General features: G+C 46.2%; 1 protein-coding gene across 1 annotated transcript in view; it reads right to left on the bottom strand.

The window, feature by feature from the left end:
• Positions 1–23,810, bottom strand: part of ZNF621 (zinc finger protein 621) — a 289,130-nt gene that overhangs the window by 190,723 nt on the left and 74,597 nt on the right. Inside the window, exons 10-11 of the transcript XR_009505808.1 lie at positions 10,582–10,830; positions 437–536 (exon numbers count right to left, since the gene is read on the bottom strand). The gene's annotated coding sequence lies outside the window, so the exon portion shown is untranslated. The remainder of the gene's footprint in view (positions 1–436; positions 537–10,581; positions 10,831–23,810) is intronic.

The raw sequence follows: 23,810 nt of genomic DNA on the forward strand, positions 1-23,810 counted from the left end.
AGGAAACAACAGTATGTAAAATATGCTACCATTTGCAAAATACATATATATATGTATATATATATGTATTGTACATTTGGAATATATATATTCACTTATTTGCACATGCACAAAATATCTCTGAAGGAAACAAAGGAAATATCTAACATTGCCTTGAAAGAAAAGATTCAATGGCTAGAGGATAGATAAGGAGATTTTTTTTCGTTCCAAATCTTATTATATCTTTTTAATTTTGAAGCATGTGAATTATCTAATTTTTAAATGTATTTACAATAAATAATAAATAAATTGAATCTCTTGAAAATAAACTCCCTCAGAGCCCTAAGGCATTAATTGTGCCTTGTCTCTAACTAGGTATTAGTCAGGGTAATCAATGCCAGCTGCTATAACAAACAACTCCAAATCTCAGTAGCTTCAAATACCATAAATGACTTACCTCAAAGATGGATACAGGTGAGGTACCCTGTTCAAAGCAGCCTGATTCCATCTCGAAGCTCTACCATCATGGTCTCTGATGTCACTCTGGTTTCATCCAGCTGGCAAATGAAGTAAAGAAAGAGTCTGAGTAAGGTATACTGAACACTCAATCACTCCAGCTCAGAAATGACACTCATTACTTCTGCTCACGTGACATTTGGAAGGCAGCTGGGAGATTTAGTATTCCTATATGGCCAGGAAGAAAATGAAATGGTTTACAGAGCACAAAGCATTCTCTCTGCCATAAAGGGTCATACTGAGCCTCCTTGGCAACTGCACTAAAATTCTGGAGATTCTGTTGGTCACTTCCTTAATCAACTCTTTATAGCTGTTAACTTAAAAAAAAAAAAAAAAAAGACTTTTTCTTTTAGAGCAGTTATAGATTTACAGCAAAACTGAGAGGAAGGTACAGCAATTTCCCATATACTCCCTGCCCCCACACATGCATAGACCAAAGTGATGAGTTTGTTACAACTGGTGAACCTACAACACAAATCATAATCACCCGAAGTGCGTATTTTACGTTAGGGTTTACTCTTGGCTTTGTACATTCTACGGGTTTTATCTGTTAACTTTTGCTATGTTAATGAATCATCCAAAATGTAGTGACTTAAAATGACAACAATTTACTTAGCTCATGATGCTTTGTTTTGACCATTTGAACTGGGCTCAGATGGATGGTTCTTCTGGTCTCAACTCACTCATGCCTCTGCAGACAGGTGCCAGGTCAGCTGGGAACTAAATGACCAAGGACGGCATCAGCTAAGCTGGCTTGTCTCTATTCAGCATGATCTCCATTCTCTAGCTTGCTAACCTGAGTTTTCACATGATGGCTGATCATGCTCAAAACAGGCACCATGTCACTGCCACCACATTCCATTGGTCAAATTACATTACAGAGCCATCTCAGACTCAGAGCGTAAGGAAATAAACTCCACAACATGATGAGAGGAATTGCAAAGTCACATTGTAAATATGGGGCGGGGAGTAACCATGGCCATGTTTGCCATATACCATAGTTCTCCTCAAAGACCTCTGAGAAAAAAACAATTGGTTCACATCCATACCAAGGCCTTGCTGGGAACTGTTCTTGCTGAAGTTGCCGACCAAGGACAGTCTTCTGCAAGAAAATGCCGTGGAACGGCCGTTACACAATCCCTGACATCCAAACCTATACAGGTATCTATACAGCTAAATCATAGGTGCTAAAGCAAACCAAGGAGAGATAAAACACCGGATAATTTATGAAGAAATTTGCTAATAATACAAATCATTGACTCAGAGTTAGAATTGGCTTTAGAGATCATTTAATCTAGTGTTTTTTAAGCCTGTGTGACATGAAGCCAAGGGAGTTCCAAGAAGGTGATTCATGAATTCACTGAGGGGAAAATCAAATAACAAATAGCCATGCAGAGGAACTCTGGGTCTCCACACCCCTACTTCTACCAGGGTGTCCAGAATTTTTTATAATGAAGAAGCCATTAGCCACCTTACTGCAAAGATCCCTCTACTCATTATACAAATGTTCACCTAGAATTGCCCTGTGGTTATTTGGATTCATTCGATTTTTACTACCCAACATCTTTTGAGGAGCCAATATATGTTGAAGGCCTACTACACACAAAGCATTGTGTTAGAGCCTTCAATATAGAGTCTCATTCTCTCTGACATAAGACTTGAGAGTCTTTCAAATGTTTTCTCTACATCTGCCTTCATTCTAGACAGATGCTTGTCAATTCACCTTCCAAGTCAAGCCTTTATTCCAAGCCACGTTTCCAGTCTTCCACACTGCCCCATTCAAGGGTCCTTTCCTGCTATAGTGAACATCAACCTGCTTTTTAAATCCAACCGCCACCCAGTTTTATGCTGTCTCAGTCAGCTCTAGCCCACCCAGGTCTCCAAGTGCTCTCTCAGTCTGAGTAGCAGGAGATCCTCAGTAGCCCCCCACACTCCCACTTTCCATCTACAGCCATGGCTCTCCTTTGATAACACCTGCTCCAGGCCAATCTGGTATTAAAATCATATACCAAGCCAGGAATCATTTCTCCATTTCTCTTCAAGCCTGGTCCTCATATGACATCATCTCATTTCTGCAAACTCCATTGCTACATGATAAATAATAAAAAGATTAACAGGAAATGACTGAAATCTTTATTTTGAAATAAGAATCTCACATTGCAACATGAGGTCAGTTGCTATTAGACAAATGTGTACCATCTGATCGTCCAGAATTCTATTCTTGGCTCTACCATCTATTCTGGACCCAGCCAGAAGCATTAATTGAGTCACTTTATCTCTTTGGGCCTTTTACTCCTTCTCACCCTCCTGTTGGTAAGAGGGCCACCAACGACCTACTATCTCCCTAAATATCCAGCTCCCACACCAGCTGTTTGGAAGTGCTGGTGAACAAGGATGCTAAGAGTTAATGGGAATGTCCCCATCCCAAGAGAATTCTGGGACTGCCTGGCTAATTCTATCTGTTGAGGCTCCATAAATGTCAGAAGTTAGTGGGGTAGTGTGTCTAGCTGGTAATTGCAATGGGATTTCCTGTGTGCATTAATAATATCTACCTCCTAAATGGTGCAACCACTATAGAAAACAGTATCGGAGTGTTACCAAATGCAAGTCCGTGTGCCCGACGCACAGTGAGACCAAACAATACTGAAAAGTCAGAGTCTAGAGCAGAGAAAGGTTTATTGCATGCAAGGAGATGGGTGGCTCACGCATTAAGAACCCCGAACTCCCCGAAGCCTTTCAGCAAAGCCCTTTTATAGAAAAAGTGAGGGAGGGGCATGGTTGGTTGTTGGAAGCTTCTTAGTGTGGGACCCTTTGTTCTTGCAGCTGTCCGCGCAGGTCAGGTCACAGTCAGGTCACAATGTTCCTATAAACCTCCATCAAAACAAAGGTTATGGGCTTCCCTGGTGGCGCAGTGGTTGAGAATCTGCCTGCCAATGCAGAGGACAGGGGTTCGAGCCCTGGTCTGGGAAGATCCCACATGCCGCGGAGCGACTGGGCCCGTGAGCCACAATTGCTGAGCCTGCACGTCTGGAGCCTGTGCTCCGCAGCCAGAGAGGCTGCGATAGTGAGAGGCCCGTGCACCGCGATGAAGAGTGGCCCCTACTTGCCGCAACCAGAGAAAGCCCTCGCACAGAAACGAAGACCCAACACAGCCATAAATAAATAAATAAATAAATAAAAATTTAAAAAAAACAAAAAACAAAGATTATTCTCTGTTCTGCAACATTTATTTATTTATTTATTCATTCATTCATTTATGGCTGCGTTGGGTCTTCGTTGCTGCACGTGGGCTTTCTCTAGTTGCGGCGAGTTGGGGGCTACTCTTCGTTGCAGTGCGCGGGCTTCTCATTGCGGTGGCTTCTCTTTTTGTGGAGCACGGGCTCTAGGCACACGGGCTTCAGTAGTTGTGGCACATGGACTCAGTAGCTGTGGCTCACAGGCTCAGTAGTTGTGGCACACAGGCTTAGTTGCTCCGTGCATGTGGGATCTTCCCGGACCAGGGCTCGAACCTGTGTCCCTTGCCCCCTGCACTGGCAGGTGGATTCTTAACCACTGTGCTACCAGGGAAGTCCTGCAACTTTTTATCTAAAGGTGTAATACTCTTAAAAGTCATGGCCTTGAGAATTATACAAGAAATGGAAGGGGAGGCATTGAATTCTTTCTCCATGCCTCCTTTCGGCTTTTAACACTTAACAAATGCATAAGCAAAGCGACATCATTACCTCTCATTTTACTTGTTCAAGGTCCCAAGGCTCAACTTTCACCCTCCAAGGTCCAGGCCCTGGCTAAAAGGAGAGGGTCTCTACACAGGCCAGTCACCCCGCCCGGGAGCACTCATCCAACATCCAATCTGGGTCCTCCCGCCAGTGCCCAGGCCCAGCTGAGGAGGCAGATCTCAGCTGGCAGCAACCTCAGGGCCAGGTCCCCAGACCCTGCCCAGCCGTCATCACTGAGGGAGCCAGGTGCCCAGGACCCAGCCGGCTCTCAGGCTCCTCAGTCCAGGCAAATGGGCCACAGCAACGCTGACCACTGGTGGAGCAGAACTGCTAAGGGCCATGTGTTAACAGCCAGGCATTAACGACCCTGCACCCACCCCACCCATATTACAGAAGTTCCTCAAAACAATCAGAAATAGAACTACCATATATGATCCAGCAATCCCACTTCCATGTATTTATCCAAGAGAATTGAAATCAGGATCTCAAAAAGATATTTGTGCTCCTATGTTCATTGTAGCCCTATTCACAACTGCCAAAAGGTGGAAACAACCTAAATGTCCATCAGCGGATGAATGGATAAAGAAAATGTGGTATATACATACAATGGAACTTTATTCAACCATAAAAAAGGACAAAAATCTTGTCATATGATACAACATGAATGCACCTTGAGGACATTATGCTAGATAAAACTAATCCAGTCACAGAAGGACAAATACTGCATGAATCCAATTATATGAGGTATCTAAAGTAGTCAAACTTATAGAAACACGAAGTAGAATGGTGGTTGACAAGGCTGTGGGGAGAGGGACAGAGTGGATTGCTGTTCAATGTGTATAGAGTGAAAAAGTTCTAGAGACCTTCTGTACAACACTGTACCTATAGTTAGCAATATTATACTGTATACTTAAAACTCTGTGAAGAGGGTATATCTCATGTTATATGGCTTTTACCACAATAAAAAATGATAATGATAATACCTATCACTTACCTTTCTACTGGTGGGTGACAGGGAAAATTAATGTGAAAATGGTTGGAATAGGTAAAGAGCTATACAAATGTAAGAGATTATTACTATGATTATTATGATACCCCACCTTCTTTTTTTTTCTATTTCAGAATGCAAGATTATTCTCTAATTAAGTCTAAATTAGTGGGGGTGGGAGGAAGGCTATGTTTTACATCAGGTCCTCCAGGAGTCCTCTGGTGCCAAAGCAGACAAAGCAGCAGCACAAATGAGCCCAAGCAGGCAAAACTCCTTAACCACAGACAGAAAGGAGCTTATAGTGTAAAGCTGAGAAAACACTGCCTTATGGAACTTTCCTCAGCTCATGTGTATATCCAAAGGCAGAGCTATGCTCTCCAGCTAGGAAAGCAAAGATATTTTTCATACCCTGGCCAGAAATGTTTCAAAGTCCTGGGAAATCAGAGATGGGAGCATACAAATAAAATGCCATTGCATCCCCAGCTTAAAAGGAAAAAAATACCAATTCATCTCCAGAAGCTAGCACAGTGCCCTGAACATAGTATTCATCAGCCTAAGTACACAGAAAATATTGGATGGATGGAGGATGGATGGATGGATGGATGGATGGATGGATGGGTGGATGGATGGATGGTGGATGGATGGATGGATGGAAGGAAGGAAGAGGGGGAACAGGAATGAATGAACAAGCAAAAAATGTTCCCAAGTTGGGCTTCTATCTTTAGGAAGAGATGTCTCTACACCAAAATGATCATAAACTGCTATTTCAACAAGTACCAAGGCAGGCTTTGCTCATGAACAGCTTTTCATGACCCAATGTTCACCACAATGCTTCTGTAGGCTTAAAGGATAACTTTCTACAAAATTATAAAAATTATCCCCTCTTATCATACACCATGATCAAGGGGATTTATTCCAGAGATGCAAGGATGGCTCATATTCTGCAAATCAATCAGTGTGATACACCACATTAACAAAAGGAAAGATAAAAATCATACGATCATCTCAACAGATGCAGAAAAGGCACCTGACAAAATTCAACGTTCATTTATGATTAAAAACTCTCAATAGAGTGGTATAGAAGAAACATACATCAACATAATAAAGGCCATATATGACAAACCAACAACTAACATCATACTGAATGTTGAAAAGCTGAAAGCTTTTCCTCTAATTTCAGGAACAAGACAAGGATGCCGACTCCCACCACTCTTATTCAACATAGTACTGGAAGTTCTAACCACAGCAATTAGGCAAGAAAAGGAAATAAAAGGCATCCAAACTGGAAAAGAAGAAGTAAAACTGTCACTGTTTGCAGATAATACAATGCTACATAGAGAAAACCTTAACAACCAGACCAAAAAACTTAGAACTAATAATTGAATTCAGTAAAGTTACAGGATGCAAAATCATACAGTATGTTCTCCTTTTTGTCTGGCTTCTTTAACTCAACATAGTGTGTTTGGAGTTAGTCTGTTATTGTGAATAGCAGTAGCTCATTCCTTTGGGCACTGAGGAAGATATTCCAATGGCCAGATCACATATGGAAAGGTGTTCAAAGTCACTAATCATCGAGGAAAGGAAAATCAAAACCACAGTGCAAGACCTCTACACACTCACTGGAATAGCTACAAGCAAAGGCTGACAACACCAGGGGTTGGTGAGGATATGTAGAAACTGGAACTCTTGGACACCTCTCATAGGAGTGTAAACTGGTAAAATCACTGTGGAAGATTGTTTAGCTTTCTACTGAAACTGAAACATTCACCTCTTCCATGACCTGGCGATTCCACCCCTAGATATTTACTCAAGAGAAATGAAAACATAAATTCACAATAAGACCTGTACAAGAATGTTCATAGTAGCTCTATTTATAAAAGTCCCAAGTGGAAACAGCTGAAATGTCCATCAATAAGAGAATGGATAAATAAATTGTAGTATGTCCATAAAATGGGCATAAGTCTCTGGGGCTTCAGTTTATGGGAAGAATAACGTTTATGCCATACACAGAATTGTTAGTGGAATAATGTGGAAAGTGGCTTACAAACATCGGATTTTTGTTTCTGTTTTTGGTTTTTTTGTTACATAAATAAGAGAAAGACAAAGAAGAGTAGGTGAAAAAAGACAAAAATCAATGTGCTGTTGGCTGCCAACTCCTAAGCCTACTTAAATTTCTCATCTCCCTGGATCCAGCTGCCATTTCTCTGACCTACTGCAAGCAGAAAGTAGTAGTCAGGAAATAAAACCATTTTTGCCAAAAACAAACAAACAAACAAGGTAACCATAAGGCTCTGTTGTAGAGCCTTAACTTTCAAGAAACAGCCAAATTTCCTGCACATGTTTAATCTGTTCAACTCAGAAATCTTGAAGTACCTACTTCTGCATTCTTTCCATTATCTTTATTCCATTTTACTATTAAATGATTCATTTCCTATTCTGTTTTCATCACCAAACCACCTCAAAACTCTTTGGAAAGAAGCAGGAAAATAATCACATGCACTCATACAGACACACAGATGCACACACACATGTACTCAAATACAGACACACACACGTTGCCTTCTCTACCTATGTACACAGGGAAGTCTTCATATCTTCTACACTGATGTACAATAAACATCATATCAAACAATGAGTCACCTGATAGCAAACATGCCAGAACATAGACATCTGAGTGAGGTTCCCCAAAGGGCAGAGCCTCTATTCTTATTCTGACGATGCCGTTCTTGCTCAAAACATTTTTGGATTTTTGGAAGTTACATAACATAGCTGAAGAACTGTGAAAATAGCAGAGCCTGTTGAGCCTAGAGGAGAAAACCTGCCCTTAAATATTCGAAGAGCCACTGTTCGAAAGAAGAACTACATTTATTATCCCCAATTTACAGAAGAGGAAACCGAGGTTACATCACTTGTCCAAGGTCACTTGCCAATAAGGGGTGATGGCTCAAGTCTGCCCCTGATCTGCTTTACCACTGGTCCCCTTAGAATAGAATGGAACAGACTAATGATGAAGAATGATAAAGCACCCCAGGTGCCTCCACTCTCCGGTGGAAGAATACTGGGGTACAGTGGGTGCTTCAAGGGGAAAATGCTCAATGAAGCCCCGGGGCTGGGGGTAGGGGAGTGGTAGGTATCAGGAAGAACCTCGTGGAAGAGCTGCTATTCACAGGAAGGGGCTTTAAAAAGGTAATTCAGCTCTTTGCAGACTGATGGGTTTTTATTTTCTCACCTTTTTCCAAGGTCAGTTCAGAAAAAGCCAGGAGGGACTTGTAACATCCCATTCCTCAGTCACTATTAATACTCCTGTCTGGTCCTCAAAGGGCATTTGACCCCTCTCGTGTGGATGGGATCTTGAGACAGCCTTGGAAAATGGGACCACTCTGCAGATTTAAGCGGGCTCCCAATGCCTTCTCCAATCTGCCTCCCAGACTCCAGATATCCATCCTCAGATCTTCCTTAGCAGTCAGGTGATGGTCCGAGAAGTGTGCGTGTGTGTGTGCATGTGTGCACGCGTGTGCTTGTGTGTGTCGGGCAGGAGGTGGGGAGGGGGGCCAAGGCCTGGGGGCCGTCTCTCCCCCAGCCTCAGAGCATCCAGCTGCTGCACACATGAAGCTGAAGCTGCCTGGCCCTTTGATCGGGACCCCATGCTGTGCCTTGTTCAGGGAATTTTTAAATTCTCTTTCATTTTATTGAGCGGCTTCCCTCCCCACCTCCCATCCCCGAGCCAGGTCTCAGGATTATTGGGTCCTTCTTTTCATTGATTTGTTTTTCTGACCTTTGTAGTAGATACAGAAATATACGGATGAAAGAAGAAAGGAAGGAAGAGAGAGAAGGGGAGGGGGCCCGGGCAGCCTCCGGAAGGGAGGGCGCGTGGTGAGGGCCTTGTGTCTGGCCACATTTCACAGAAAAGAGGCAAGCAGGGTGGCAGCTGCCTGGTGCCCAGGAAGGGGAAGCCCCTGGTTCATGGGGACAGCCACTGAAGACCAGGCAAGGCCACCACCCCATGTCCCCCACAAGCACTAGAGACTGACACCGGGCCTCTGTTTCTCTCTCTATATGCTTGCTTTCTGTTGAAAAGCCTCCTGAATCAGCTCCATGAATACCCACTCCACGTGAGACTCTGCACTAGGAGCAGGAACGCATGCGTTCTTTCCTTTCCCTCCCTCTGTGAGCCCCGTTTTTGTATTAAACCCAGGTCCTCAGGCCAACCACACTGGTGCATGTTCCGTCCTTGACACTGAGAAGGAGGAAAATGAATATCTGTGGAGTAACCACTGCTCAGCACTGAGAAGGGGCTTTTATGTGTATTACTGGGTGTTGGGCAAGACTTTCCCTCCAGAAACAGAAGCTAGGACCCGCGGCGCAGCCACAAACTGGAAGGCCGTGCTGGGTATGAGAGTGTGATTCCTCCCCCCACCCCACCACAAAGTCAAGCGAGAAGGCATCAAGAGTCAGCCGTAAGGATCTGGGATTCCTGCAAGATGGAGAGTCTGGCCCCTCACCCCCCAGGGATGTGCTGCCCACCTAAGCAGGGACACACCTAGAGAGGAGGCACCTGGCAGAAGAGGAGCACCTGGAACAGCCCGATTAGTGAGGCCGATGCTGCAAGTCCCCCAAAGGTCAAGCTGACATCACAGACTGGACTGGACTTGTCTCTCCTGTACTCCACTCAACAGGGCTGCCCACCAGGCATAGGAAGGCAGGCAGCAGGAGGCTGCGGAACAGACTTCAAGGTGAAAGCCGAGTGGGGAGTCGGAGAGGTCAGTCTCCATCAGGGAATGACCACAGGGCCCTTCAAGGACCTAAACATGCACCTCACAAGCAAGCCTCGCCTTTGGACTCGTGTCACAGAGAGCCATCGACAACCAGTCATCGGCAAAAGAAACACCAACACCCATCAAAGGGTGCACCCAAGAGGGGTCAATTATGGGAAGAGATGCTTGACTTCTCTTCCTTCTACCAGGGACATCCTGGAGGAACCAGGCTCTGAAAAGGAAGTAGGGGCTCCAAGTTTGCCTGGGGGGAGGGAAGTAATAGAGATGAGATTTAAATTGACTTTGAGAGTTATCAGGCCCTGGGAACCCCCCTACTCATATCTCCTCACCTCTACCTTTGAGTACACACAGGCCTGACTTCCAACTGCCAGATCCTGCATCTCTTTGCCTGCAGACCTTCTCTGGCCACTAAAGCACTCTCTGCCCACAAATCCATGCAGGTGAATTAACACGCCCTCAAAGCAGCCCTCATCCACTGGCAGACGGGTATCTCTCATTCGGGTAGAATAACTGAGACACTTGTCCTACACTGTATTAGTTATCTGCTACTGCATAAGAATTTCCTCCCAAAACACAGCAGCTTGAGACAACAATAAATATTTATTACCTCACAATGTTTGTTGATCAGGAATTCAGAAGATGCTTGATTGGGTGGTCTGGCTCCAGGTTACTCATCAGACTGTAGTCAAGATGTCGGCTGGGGCTGCACTTAGTCCAAGGCTTGACTGGGGCTGAATGACCTGCTTCTAAGTTGGCTCATCTGGCTATCGGCAGGAGGCCTCAGTTCATCACCACACACACTTGCCTGTATGGCTTCTTGAGTGTCCTCACAATCTGTGACCGGCTTCCCCCAGGGCTGTAATCCAAGAGAGACCAAAGTATAAACAGCAAAGTCTTTTATGACCTCGCTTCTAAAGTCAGATGCTGCATTAATTATCTATGGCTGCATAACAAATTACCCCAAGACTTAGCAGCTTAAAAAAATGTATTAACTCACAGTTTCTATGGGTTAGGAATCTGGGCACAGCTTAGTGGGCGGCCTCTTGGTGCCTCTGACTCAGGGTCTCTCTCAAGGCTACAGCCAGGGCTGCAGTCATCTCAAGGCTCGACTGGGGAAGGATCCCCTTCCAGGCTCACTTATGAGGCTGTTGGCAGACCTTAGGGCCTCAGGGGCTGTTGGCTGGAGACAGTATGGGGCCCTCTCCATTGGGTAGCTCACAACACGGGGGCTGGTTTGTCCTCAGAGCCAGTGAAGGAAAGAGCAAGAGAACACAAGCAAGGCAAAAGCCAGACTCTTTTTGTGACCTAATATTGGAAGTGAGATGCATCACCTTTGTTATTTTCTCTTGGTTAGAACTGAGTCACTTCTCATTGGTTATAAGTGGCCCTACTCTAGGAAAGGGGATTACACAGGGCATGAACACCAGGAGGTGGAGATAACTGGGGCCATCTCAGATGCTGCCTGCCGTGGACAGCATCATTTCTTTCTGCCGTATTCTACTGGACACACAGGCCACATGCATAGTTCAGTGTGGGAGGGAATTATACAAGGACATGAACACAGGAGGCCAGGATCACTGGGGGCCAACTTGAAGTGTGGCTCCCACAAAAACTGTCGCCAGGGCACCCCAGTGAGATTAAGCACCTGTTGATAATACACTCTCGGACGTCTTTCTTCCTTTCCCTGGTCACCTGCCCACTCCCCTACTGGTCTATCCTGGCATCAGCTCCCAAATAAACCACTTGCACATGAATCCTTATCTTGAGGCCTACTCCTGGGGGAACCCAGGTTGAGACAAAGAGAGAAACTTTAAACTAGACTCATATAAAAGTGTACGTGTGTGTGTTAAGAACTGATGCAAAATTTACTTTTTACTGTGGGACACATCAAACATTTTGAAAGCCACTTTAGTAAGCACTACAGGATTTCAGAGCATGAGTGGTTTCATTTAACCCTGATGAAATCCTGAAAGACTAGGCCTTAGAGAAGATTCAAAACGGGCAGAGAGAAGGCAAAGAAATAAGAAAAGTCAGAAAGCACATTGTGCATCCAGAAATGATGTGTGAAACTGGGCTATTACTTCTTGGGCTCATTTCCCACTTGTCTTTTGGAGTTACAGCATTATGTCTACCTGCTCATCACCTTCCTTCAATAGGGGGCCTTGTGTCAAGCCTCACGCCCAGCACATCTTTCATACATTCATGAGGGAGAATTGCTCTGTAACCAAATTTTAAAGATGAAATGCAAAACACTTCAGAGCATGTGAGGGGAGTGGGGGAGGTTCCCAGGAGTAAGCTAAGTCACTTGAAACAACTGTACATTTTCATACATTTTTCAGAACTCACTTTGAGACTGACTGTAGATAGACAGGTATCAAATGACTCTTGACCTCTAAGTACCCAAAAAATGCCCAGGAGAAATCAAGGCCTTCCAATGCACTCAGTCGTGGGTCTATCAAGTGCTGGCTAGAGGAGCTTAAATCCAAATTAATTACCCAGACATCTCTAGCTCAGAAGTTGGGCCACAGACAAACTCATCAGCATGCAATAGCAGCACCATTCCCACGGTGAGAAGAAAAGGAAGCAGGATAATGAGGACAGTAGATAAAAGGGAGGCCATGGAGGAGGATCTTAATTGTATCTTAATTGAGTCACACACTTTCTCCTTCAGGCAGATCCCAGCCCTCAAGTCAGAAAGAGAGTGGCCTTTCTGCTGGGGTGCTTCCTGTGTCCCAGCCCTGTGTGATGTCCAAGGTCAATATACTGTGCCACTTGATTAGAAAACAAGTGAATCTGTTAACTGTTGCTGCAATAATGCTATATAGCAAACCACCTCCAGTCTTAGTAATCACTCATTTTTACTCAATATAGCCTGTCTTGGCCCTCTCTGAGGTATGGTTCATATCTACTCCACATGTGTTCATTCCAGGGCCCAGACTAAGAGGGATGCAGATAGCTAGAAGGTGTTCTCTGAGCATAAGAGAAAAATCAGACACATCTGAGACCTCTCAAGGCCTGGGCTTAGAACTGATACCCACTCATTTCTGCCAATACACCACCGGCCCAAGGAAGTCACACGGCAGAGCCCGAAGTCAAGGGGTGGAGACTACACCCCACCCACGATGAGGCCACGGCAAGGATGAGGATGTAGGGAAGGTAAAGGATGCAGAGCCAATAACCCCATCTGCCAAAGCCTGGGTCTTGCCTCCAAACTGGAGTTCTGATCAATTTGTTGTACTTCCGTTAATTAGGAAGCATGAAGGTGAGCGTGGCACGCTCACACACCTGCCAACCACAAATCCTGGAGGACAGTGGTGGGGGACACTACCCACTTCATTTGCACTGCAGGACAGGTCAGTGTAGACCACGGCGCTCAGGAGACTGTATTGTCAGAATTGGTTATTACCGTTGTCCAGAGAGGTGTGGCGTTTCCTCTGACTTTGGAATGTGAGGGTAATTGTGGGTTATGTGGTCATTCCCAGGGAAAGAAGAAGAAGGCCTTTCTTCAAAGACAGATGGGCTACTCTACAATTATGAATGTTTTGTAACCATCTTGTTCCTTTTACATTGGCTTTAGACTATGTGGTTGGCTGGCAAGCCTATTTCTGGGAAGGAAAAGGCTTCACTTCTTTTCTGAAGGTAGGGTCAAAAAAAGAAAAAAAACAAGCTTTTTGGCCTGGATTGACAACTATAGAAAACTACCCCCAGACCACACAGCATAGCTTGGACTCAGTTGTGACAGAAGTGCTTTCTCAGAAACCATAACTCAAAAAGAGTCATGTACCACAATGTTCATTGCAGCTCTATTTACAACAGCCAGGATATGGAAGCAACCTACGTGTCCATCGACAGATGAATGGATAAGGAAGATGTGGCACATATGTACAATGGAGTATTACTCAGCCATAAAAAGAAACGAAATTGAGTTATTTGTAGTGAGGTGGATGGACCTAGAATCTGTCACACAGAGTGAAGTAAGTCAGAAAGAGAAAAACAAATACCGTATGCTAACACATATATATGGAATCTAAAAAAAAAAAAAAATGGTTCTGAAGAATCTAGGGGCAGGACAGGAATAAAGACGCAGACGTAGAGAATGGACTTGAGGACATGGGGAGGGGGAAGGGTAAGCTGGGACGAAGTGAGAGAGTGGCATGGACATATATACACTATCAAATGTAAAATAGATAGCTAGTGGGAAGCAGCCGCATAGGACAGGGAGATCAGCTCGGTGCTTTGTGACCACCTAGAGGGGTGGGATAGGGAGGGTGGGAGGGAGACGCAAGAGGGAGGAGACATGGGGATATATGTATACATATAGCTGATTCACTTTGTTATAAAGCAGAAACTAACACACCATCATAAGGCAATTGTACTCCAATAAAGATGTTAAAAAATAAAAAAAGTGCTTTCTCAGGCCCTGTGAGCCACCCCCTGGGTGTGCCCAGGGTCACAGCATACAGACCTGCCGGTTGACCTGGCACTAGGGTGCCTCCCCAGGGAGCAAGTGGGGGCTGAATTCCAGCCCATCCTCCACTTGCCAAGCCAAGCACCCAGACTAGGGGTGTATCATCCTAAAGGAAAAAGCACCTTTGATCACTGATCTGCCCACAAGGGGCATCTTTTGGTAATTCACAGAAAGACAACTCACCACCAAAGGGGAATGCATCTCCTTGGAAGGGAGATGTTTGGCTCTACCAGACTGCCCAGGGGCCACCCAGAGCACGGGGCCTGGCACAATGTGGCAAACTGGATTACTCTTTCCAACTCTTCAGTACCCCCACAATATCATTATGCATCCACGTCCTTTGCCACGTGACTCTGCAGTGCCCCCCACTAGACAAGGGGGATGTACATCTCCATCCCATTCACAAGGGTCTTGGCCATATAAGCATGCTCTGCTCAGTGGAATATCAGTGGAGGTGAGGTGAGCAGAGGCTTTAAATGCACTTGCTTCATCAAACTTGGCCTCTTGAGCCTCTGCCACCTGCCATGAGGAGGGGATGCTCCCAAGAGCCTCTGGCACCAGATGAAGGAGCCCCATGGAGACCCACAGTGTGAAGCAGAACCACCTTCAATGTCCCACAGACCAATAAGCAAAAATAATAAACGTATGCTGTTTGTTATGCTGCATTATTGCAATAAAAACTGACTAATATACATGGTGATTCATGGAGTGAAATAAACTCCCTCAAAGTAAAAAGCCTGGGTAGTCCAGCTAAAAGAAAGCATCCAGGGGTGAAAAGAAAACAGAAAAAACAAATCTATATTCTACCCGAGGAATGAGCAGGGAGGCTGACTCCAGCTGGAATGGAAACTGAGGACACCAGGCAAAAGTAAGTGAATTCAAAAGAGGACTTGGAAGTGATGCCTTGCCAGGTTCTGGAACTGAGCTTCCAGGACTTTACACGGCAAGCCTGAGGCTTCCACTGTGGGTGAGGAGGGGCTACTGAGAGTTCTGAGTGTGTCCAGATACTGTGATGTCAATCTAGATGGGCCCAAAGTGAGTGCCATCCACAGGAGCAAAGGCCACCATGCTAGGCACCACGGGGGAGGGGGGGACAAGATGCCTAGAACACCTTGCTTTCAGCACGAAAGCTGCAACGCACTCCAAGAGAAGCCCTTCTGAGGATGGCAGACACTTTGCCTGCAAGAGTCTTTCCACTGAGTCAGCCAGTTTTTAATGAGTGCTGTACACCAGGCAATGCAGCCACCTCACTGCCTTTTTTCCCACCTTGATCGAAGCTCTATCCAGCTGCAGTTGATTTGGCTTTTGCTAATACAGATGCATTTCTCACCACTTGTAGCAATGAGCTACAGAACATTCAGGTTTTACTGACTTGTAGGGAGAAACGCTGGAAAGGAGAAAGGAAGGAAATTCCTCTGCTACACTGCTTCCAACCCAAAAACAAATACCAAAGCCAAATGCTTAATTCCCAAAGGTCAGCTGGGAAATCAAGCCCACGTGTAATGTGTGTCATATTTGGGCAGAAAGAAGGGCAAGATGGCCACTGTCCAAGTGGCCTGCGTCCCAGGTACAATTCTGCCAGACTCCAGGGCCACGAGGACAATGACATCAGGGTTCACCCCATTTAGATCTGTTTACAACAGTACCCAGAAGGAATAGCTTTGCTAAGAACTTTTTGAATAACAAGGAGAAGATTCTGTTGAGAATAAGTGGACCAACAGCAGGTAACGGAGCTTTAGTAAAATATAAAACTGTAAACTGTTTTCATGTAAAACTGAGCTTTAGTGAAATGATATGTATTGAAAACCCATCATCGGCGCTTTCACATGAATCACTGTTAATCCCCCAACAACCTTCAAGGTAAGTGTCATCATTCCTGGTTTGACACATGCAGGAATGAAGGTTAGAAAGGTAATACAACTGGGACTTCCTTGGCGGTCCAGGGGTTAAGACTCTGCACTTCCACTGGAGGGGGCATGGGTTCGACCCCTGGTCCCCGGTCAGGTGGCTGGGGAACTAGGATCCAATATGCTGCTAGGCCAAAAAAAAAAAAAAACAAAACACAATTAACCCACAGTCACCCAGCAACTAAGTGATAGGACCTGAATTCGAATCCAATGCTGATCTGGCTCTAAAATTTATTTTCTTTCCATTATACGAAACTGACATTAACTTTATTATTTTATATAAAGCACATATAAAATCTCAGTCTACAAACACACATGTCTAACAGATATAATTTTCTTTGGTTTTCTATTACCCAACTTAATTTCTCTTTCAACTTCATTCCACCAGGGCCATGGTAACTTAAACTCAGGCAACTGCTTGCCCCTGTCCTTCCCGGGTTGCACAGCAGGCCCTCCGGAAGCTCCACACCACGTCCCCTCGGGCATCTGGTTTTAGCCCGGTTGCGGGTGACAGGTCCATATACACTGCCAGCGCCTAAGTCAAGCACGAGCCACCATGCCTCTCTGCTTTGCTGCCTGAGTGGGGAGGCGCCCCAGCCTCCATGTCATCAAAGAAGACAATTTTGAGACCCAATCTTCCCGGGGTCTCCAGAGAAACTGAGCCCCAGGTCCTGCAGGGGTAACTTGTTCACTACTGCCCCCTTTATTGGCTTCTCTTCCTTTCCTGACTCACTCCTCCCACCCCCTCACTTCTGCTTCCTGGGATCTCCTCCCAAATAAACTACGTGCACATGAATCCTTGTCTCAGGCTCTGCTCTCAGGGAAACTTACACTAACGTGGTTTAAGTCCAAGCTCCTGGGAATTTCTACAGGGTCAAGGCATAGCAAGGACGGACTGGGATGGAACAACCAATGGGCCAGTCACCTGCCCCCTTAAGTATCAGCTAAGGCATCCCCATCCCATCATCCCAGTCACCAGGCTGCACAGCTGCTGCTGAGTTGTCCCTTGTTCCTGTCCTCTGGCCCCTCAGGCCCCACAGCTCTCTTTCCTATTTCTATGCCAGGCCACATGGGGTGACAGAATCCCTTGATCAGGCTCTCAAAACATTCCATATAGCTGTTCCCAGACCCCCAGGGCTCTACCAAGGGAAGAACATAGAAGCCCACTCTCAGGCCTCATCTGCCTGTGTTGGCTTTGGCTGCTTCCCTGATGCTCCATGGAGAAACCAGAGCTGGCGACCTTCTCTCTAGGACCATCAGAGCTTGTGCTTTCATCACTTTCCTTCTGGCTCCCTTTATCCCCACCCTGGGAGAAGGCCTCTCCCCTCAAACATTCTTCCCTCCCTCATACTATGTCCCCTGAGCATTCTGTCTATGCCCGAGTCCCCTCCATCCCCTGACGGCCCCTGTTTGTGAAGCCCAAAGTCAGGAAGAAACTGGCAGGCTGCATTCTGCTTTCTGCTTGTCACTTTTGTCTCCTGAAACAATTATCTCAGGTTCGTCCCCTAGATCCTTGAAAGATTTGGGGGGAGGGGGACCACTGTGGTAAAAATAAGGGAACTGAAAATATAAACATTAGTTTCTATTGTTTTAATATCATCCTTCCACCTTCAGGAGACAAATTAAAAATAATCTATACTATAATGCAGTCCTAGTATGGAATTCCAGTATTTCTTCACCAAGTAATTGGAAGAGAACCCTTCATTTCCTCCAGATCTTTCCTGTGTCCCCCACCATTCTGGACCAGTGTCATCATTTCCTGATGTCGGGGCTTCTGCACTATGAGAAGGGGCTGTCCAGCCCTTCTGCTCACACTCTGAGTTCAGGCCTGACTACAGTTCTGGAGACGCTGGTTTTCCTTCCTGTCAGCTCTTCTGCAAAATGACTGTTGTAACCGGCAGCTGCCCCAGAACCATCACTCCTCCCTCCGCTCCTGTTTTTCTGTCCCCCTCCCCCGAGGGCGGCGTAGTGCTGGGAACGGTACTTTCTGCTTGTGTGGCACCTGTCCCCACACCCACCAGTCCCTCCCCTCCTCCAGGTCCAGCAAGTGCATGGCTGCCCCAGGCTTGTGTCCAGACCCAGCAGACAACCATTCCATCAGCTCTCAGGAGAAACTGAGGCACAGTTCCTGATGGAAATGGTTTCTGACACTCACAGAATCACTGTGAGGCCCAAGCCTTTGACTGTCTTAGAAAGTAAAATCCCCTGGTTAAAAGGAAACATTCGTCTACTGTTTCCACAAGTGCCCTGACCTTGCTGCCCAGCTGGGTGGTTTGTGGCTGCTGCTTTTAAATACCAGCTCAAACTCTCTTTTCCTTTTTTTTTTCTTTTAGAATATATATCCTTTCTTTTCCCCCTACTATTTATTTATTTATTTATTTTGGCTGCGCCGGGTCTCAGTTGCGGCACACAGGATCTTCATTGTGGCACGTGGGATCTTTAGTTGCCACACGCGGATTTCTTAGTTGCGGCATATGGACATCTTTAGTTGTGGCATGCAGACTTCTTAGTTGTGGCATGCATGTGGGATCTAGTTCCCCGACCAGGGATCGAACCCGGGCCTCCTGCATTGGGGGCACAGAGTCATACCCACTGGACTACCAGGGAAGTCCCTCAAACTCTCTTTCTTTAAGAACCATTCCTAACTCTGGTTTTGGGAAGAAATATCACCAAAACCCACAAAACATGCTATATCCCATACAAAATGTACTGTACTGCCATTTTTTAAAATGAGGAAGATCTCAATATGTTGATATGAAACCACAGCCAAGATATATTGCATGGGGAAGAAAGCAAGTGACAGAACAATGTATTTAGGATACCACCATTTGTGGATTTTAAAGGGGTTTTTAATAAATATATATGTAAAGAATATCTCTCGAAAGATACATTAAAAAACTTTAAAATGTAGGAGTCCCTGAGGAGGGAGCCTGGGGACTAACGATTATTTTTCCTTTTCATTGAACCAGCTTCACCATATCCCTATATTACTTTTAAAAGGGGGGAAGAAAAAGGAAACGCACTATTAAATTAAACAAAGAGGCTCATGAAAAATAATCTATGTGTATTATATTTACTCGAGGCACCTGTTAAAAATGGTAGCTCCAATCGGTCAGGGGACTCTAGGATCTGCATCTCTAATCAGTCCGCAAGTGATTCTCACATCAGAGGACTGTGCTCTGAGAAAACCTACCACAAAACGCTAGCCCGTCGTAGGGCTGCAGGACAGGCTGCTGCAGGCTCTGGAGGAACTGGTGGAATGGAGACAGGCAGTGCTGAGGGCATCTGGGCATCACCGGGGGCTGTCCCGAGGAGGGCAGCACCTCTGCTCACCCTGACACGACACTGAATAAGAAAGTAAGGTACAAGCCATTTCACCTCTCAGATCCGTGACAACAATCTCACTGGATAGCGTACTTGGCAGCAGCTTACTTTGTTTGCTTGCTCCTTTCCCTTTTTAGAGGATGCTCCCCTAACCTGAATGGTAAGCAAAATTAGAAGCACCATCATTTTAAAAGAAAGGGGAAGCTGAGACTCACAAGCATGAATCTAAATTTGAAATCTAAACTGGAGCCCAACAAACCTTTGTAACAATCTTAAAAAAACAAACAAAAAAAAAAAAGCAGAGACAAAGAAAGCAATGGCAAACAATCTCCAAAATGATTTAAAATTAACTGACAACTGGTCATAAAGGGAAAGAGTCACCAGGCACCCAAACCTGAGGCAATGGTGGACGCCTAATGAATCTTGAAGACTCACAAAATTGCAGTGACCACTGGGAAATAAAGAAGTCCCCATTAAATGGTGGTGGTGATGCAAAAAGCACTATTTGGTCCTTTAGGTTGGTTTCCTGGGATTGTGTAGGCAAGAGAAACAGGTGCAGAAGAAAAGCAGAGGAACCGATTGTTTGCAGGCCAATCTGGAATTTTAATTCACACAGGCTCCAGCTGCCTGGGCCAACATAGTTCTCAGGTGCTCTTAAGTGCTTCACAAACTAAAGCAGGCACTGGTGATGGGATGAATCCTAGGCAAAGGCTCCAGGAGCCCTGCCCAGCCCCATCCTCCTGCATGTGTCCCCTAGAAGACCAGGGAAGGAGGGTGGGGTAACCAAACAAAAGACACATGCTGGGAGTCTGTGATCCAGCTTGGAGCTGGACCTGGGGATCCCACTGGACCCCAGGCCCACAGTAAAAAGGAGAGAAAAGCCAACGTTGCCTCAACCTGATAATGAGCCAGCTTCATTATAAGATTAGCTGCCGGGATGAACAACACTCTCTTAATAATGCACACATCACTATGACAACCACTCACTTTGGTACCTAAAGATAACTTCATGGTGTGGCCATGCTTCTGAGACCGGAAGGAAGGGGGCAGGGCGCAACCATTAAAAGAATGACACAACCATTAAGAACAGGATTTGACAAAAACTGGTTAGAACCTAGGAAGCCCAAGACGGCAGAAGATTTGACTTCCGTAGACCCTGAGCCTCATTCTGCGCTCATTGTAATACATTAGCATATGCTAAACGACACACCCACAGGCACCATGACAGTTCTGAGGCTACCAGTAAAAGGCCAAAAAGTGGGTGGTACCCCAACTCCTGGAAATCCCTGCTGCTTCTCCAAGATAGCTAGAACATTCCTCCCACTCATCAGCCTATGAAATTTCCCAGCCCACGAAAACTAGCCACCACCACAACTCAATGCCGCTCTCACCTTTTGAGCAGGTCCAAATGCTGTCTATGGAGTGTGTATCTCCCGGGGGCCGGGCCGCTCTCGCCTTCTGAGACGGCCCACACTCTGTCTGTGGAGTCTCTCTCTACATAAACCTGTTTTCACTTTACTACCACTGGCTCCTGAACTCTTTCCGGTGGGAAGCCAAGGACCCTCGCTTGGCGGCCTGTCCCAGAGACTGACGGAGACCTGGGACATGCCCATCCTCTCGCCCCACTTTTTCCTACAGCACTTCCTTGTTGGAAAAGAAACGCTGTTTCCTGTGGTCTCCATCATTTGGCTCCTCACAGCGCCTCCGGCTTTGTGCACAGCCTGTGCCTGTTAAGTGCGTGCAAGCCGACGTGCGTGCACGCCGACGTGAGTGCACGCCGACGTGCGTGCACGTCTGTGCGTGCACGTCTGTGCCGTCGGGGTAAGTACGGAGCCCAGGGAGTCGTGGCAGTCTTGGTTGCAGGGGTACCGACCAGTGCTCGAAGTTGGTCAGATTTCTTTTGGGCTCAGGCACCCAAGCGCGTTGACATAATTATTCAGGAAGACAGGCTTGGCCAGGATTAATACTGTGATTAATTACGGTGAGAGCCTCAACAAGAGAGGGCGTGCAAGGAAGGGTCGGGGAGGGATGTGACAGCCCCTGTCTCGCCAGCTCGCCGTCAGGACGGCCGAGGAGAGTGTTGAGTGGAGAGCCGCATGAGCCTGACTGTGATGAGAAATGAGAAAAGTGCTGAAAAATTGATGGCGCCTGCAGATGGCGCAGGCTGGCGCGCAGCGGGATCCCTGCAGCCCGCGCCGGGCTCCGTATGCAAATGCGGGCGCCCGGGCCACGGACGGGGAGGAAGAAAAGCTGGCACAAAGGAGAGAAATGCAAATGACAGGCACGGAGATCGGTGCCGAGAATCCCGGATTAACTGCGTGAAGCTGCTGCTCGCCTGCGTTTAACCCTTTCTGAACTGTGTTGGAGCTGCAGGGGGTTGCTGCTGGGAGGTCTGGTCTGGATCTGGGTCCAGGCCGGAGTGGGGATGCAGGAAAAAGGAGATGGGAAGAACCCAGAAACTGGTTGGTTCTTCCAGAGTGGTGACTTCTTTGGAAAAGGTCTTGGGGGGAGGGGATGGTGAGGAAGTGACCTCTGGGGTAGGAAATGCAGTGGCCCAGTTTTGCGCGTCCTGGTACTGTTGGCTCCACAGGCAGCCAGAAGAGCGTCTAAGACGCGGGCAGTGGAAAAGGAGGCCACGAGGAGAAAGCACCGGGACGCTGCCACGTCCAGCACCTCGACCTGGGCGGTGGATATGCGGATGGGTCCAATATCATTTGATATTGTAAATATCAGATGTGTGCACTTTCCTGTATCTCAGTTATACTCCAATCAAAAGTGAAACGAGGAAGAAAAAAAAAAAATGAGGCCAGAGCAGAAGAGCAGAGATCTGGTTTAAAGCTTTGCAGACTTACCTTCTCTGGGAGAGAACAGCAGAGGAAATATTTCATGAATAGTGGGGGGCCCGAAAGTCAGGGTCATGGTGCTGTTGGGACCCTCTTGCTTTGGGGTACACTCTCTCTCAGAGTATCACCGTGGTTGGTACTCATGGAGAGGAAAACATGCTAAAACACTGAGTCATCCCCAACCCTCCTTCCTGGGAACATGTTAGGATGAGAAGTCAGCAAGAATACCCCAAGGAGTCCACAGGTGTGTGATGTCAGGTCTGTAGACCAGCCAGGAGGAAGAAGGGGGTCCAGAATTCCAGACAATAGAATTCCGTGTAAATATAGCCAGACCTGGGAAGATACAGGTGCTGGTGATACAAGATGTTGGTGATACAGGGTTACATAGACATGGGGGAGAACATAAATACATATGTTTCAAGAGAGAATAGAATCAGAGATTACATCTATGTAATAAAATTTAAGTTATTCACATTTCTATAATATTGATTTTTTAGGTCTGAACAACTGTATATCCAGCTATTAACAATAGTTCCCTCCATGGGATAGGAAGACTTGGACTATCTCTGTAGTGCTTGAATTTTTTTATACTATGCAAGTATTAGGAAAAAGTGCATAAATATAGTTTCATTTTGAAAGGAAAAAATGACAAAGCCAATGGGAACCATGGGAGTAATAAGCTCGGCCTTTCTGGTGGCCTAATTCCCCAAGATAGGCTTCTGGGTGAAGAGTCTTCCCCAAAGTTCTTCCCATTTATGAGCAGCACTGCTGAAATCCCTGCCTGTGGGTCCAGAGCGTTGCCATCTGCTTCCCCAGGAAGCATTCCACTTGATCCCCACCATTTTACATATGGAGGCACAGAACTGCAGATGTAGAGATTTTCGGGTTGCCATTGTGGGGGGCAGGCTGAGTGGGGAGGCAATGTCTACTGACTGCCTATTTGGTGCCCACGCTGTGCGGGACACTGCAACACAGGACTTCTGTCAAGTTGCACCCTGTCGTTTTCCTGATAAGGAGACCCTTTGTGAGCAATTTTGCTTTCCCTACAGAAACTCTCTCGGGGGAGAGTGTGGAAATAACTGTCCACCCCGGGTTGTGGCCGTGCTATCTTTGTCCGGTCTCCACAGCTCTCGGGTCCAGCCCAGGGTCCAGAACAGCAGCAGAGGGCCCACATCTGTGTGGAGAAAGTAGTTAAATCTACAGCCAAGGAGAGGTAGGTGAATGTATACATATACGCACACACACCAGGAAAGGAGGCCACTTCGGGTGTTAGTTGTATTTTTTCCCCTGGGAC

The sequence above is a fragment of the Balaenoptera ricei genome, chromosome 11 (genome assembly GCF_028023285.1).
Source record: "Balaenoptera ricei isolate mBalRic1 chromosome 11, mBalRic1.hap2, whole genome shotgun sequence".
Lineage (NCBI taxonomy): Eukaryota > Metazoa > Chordata > Mammalia > Artiodactyla > Balaenopteridae > Balaenoptera > Balaenoptera ricei.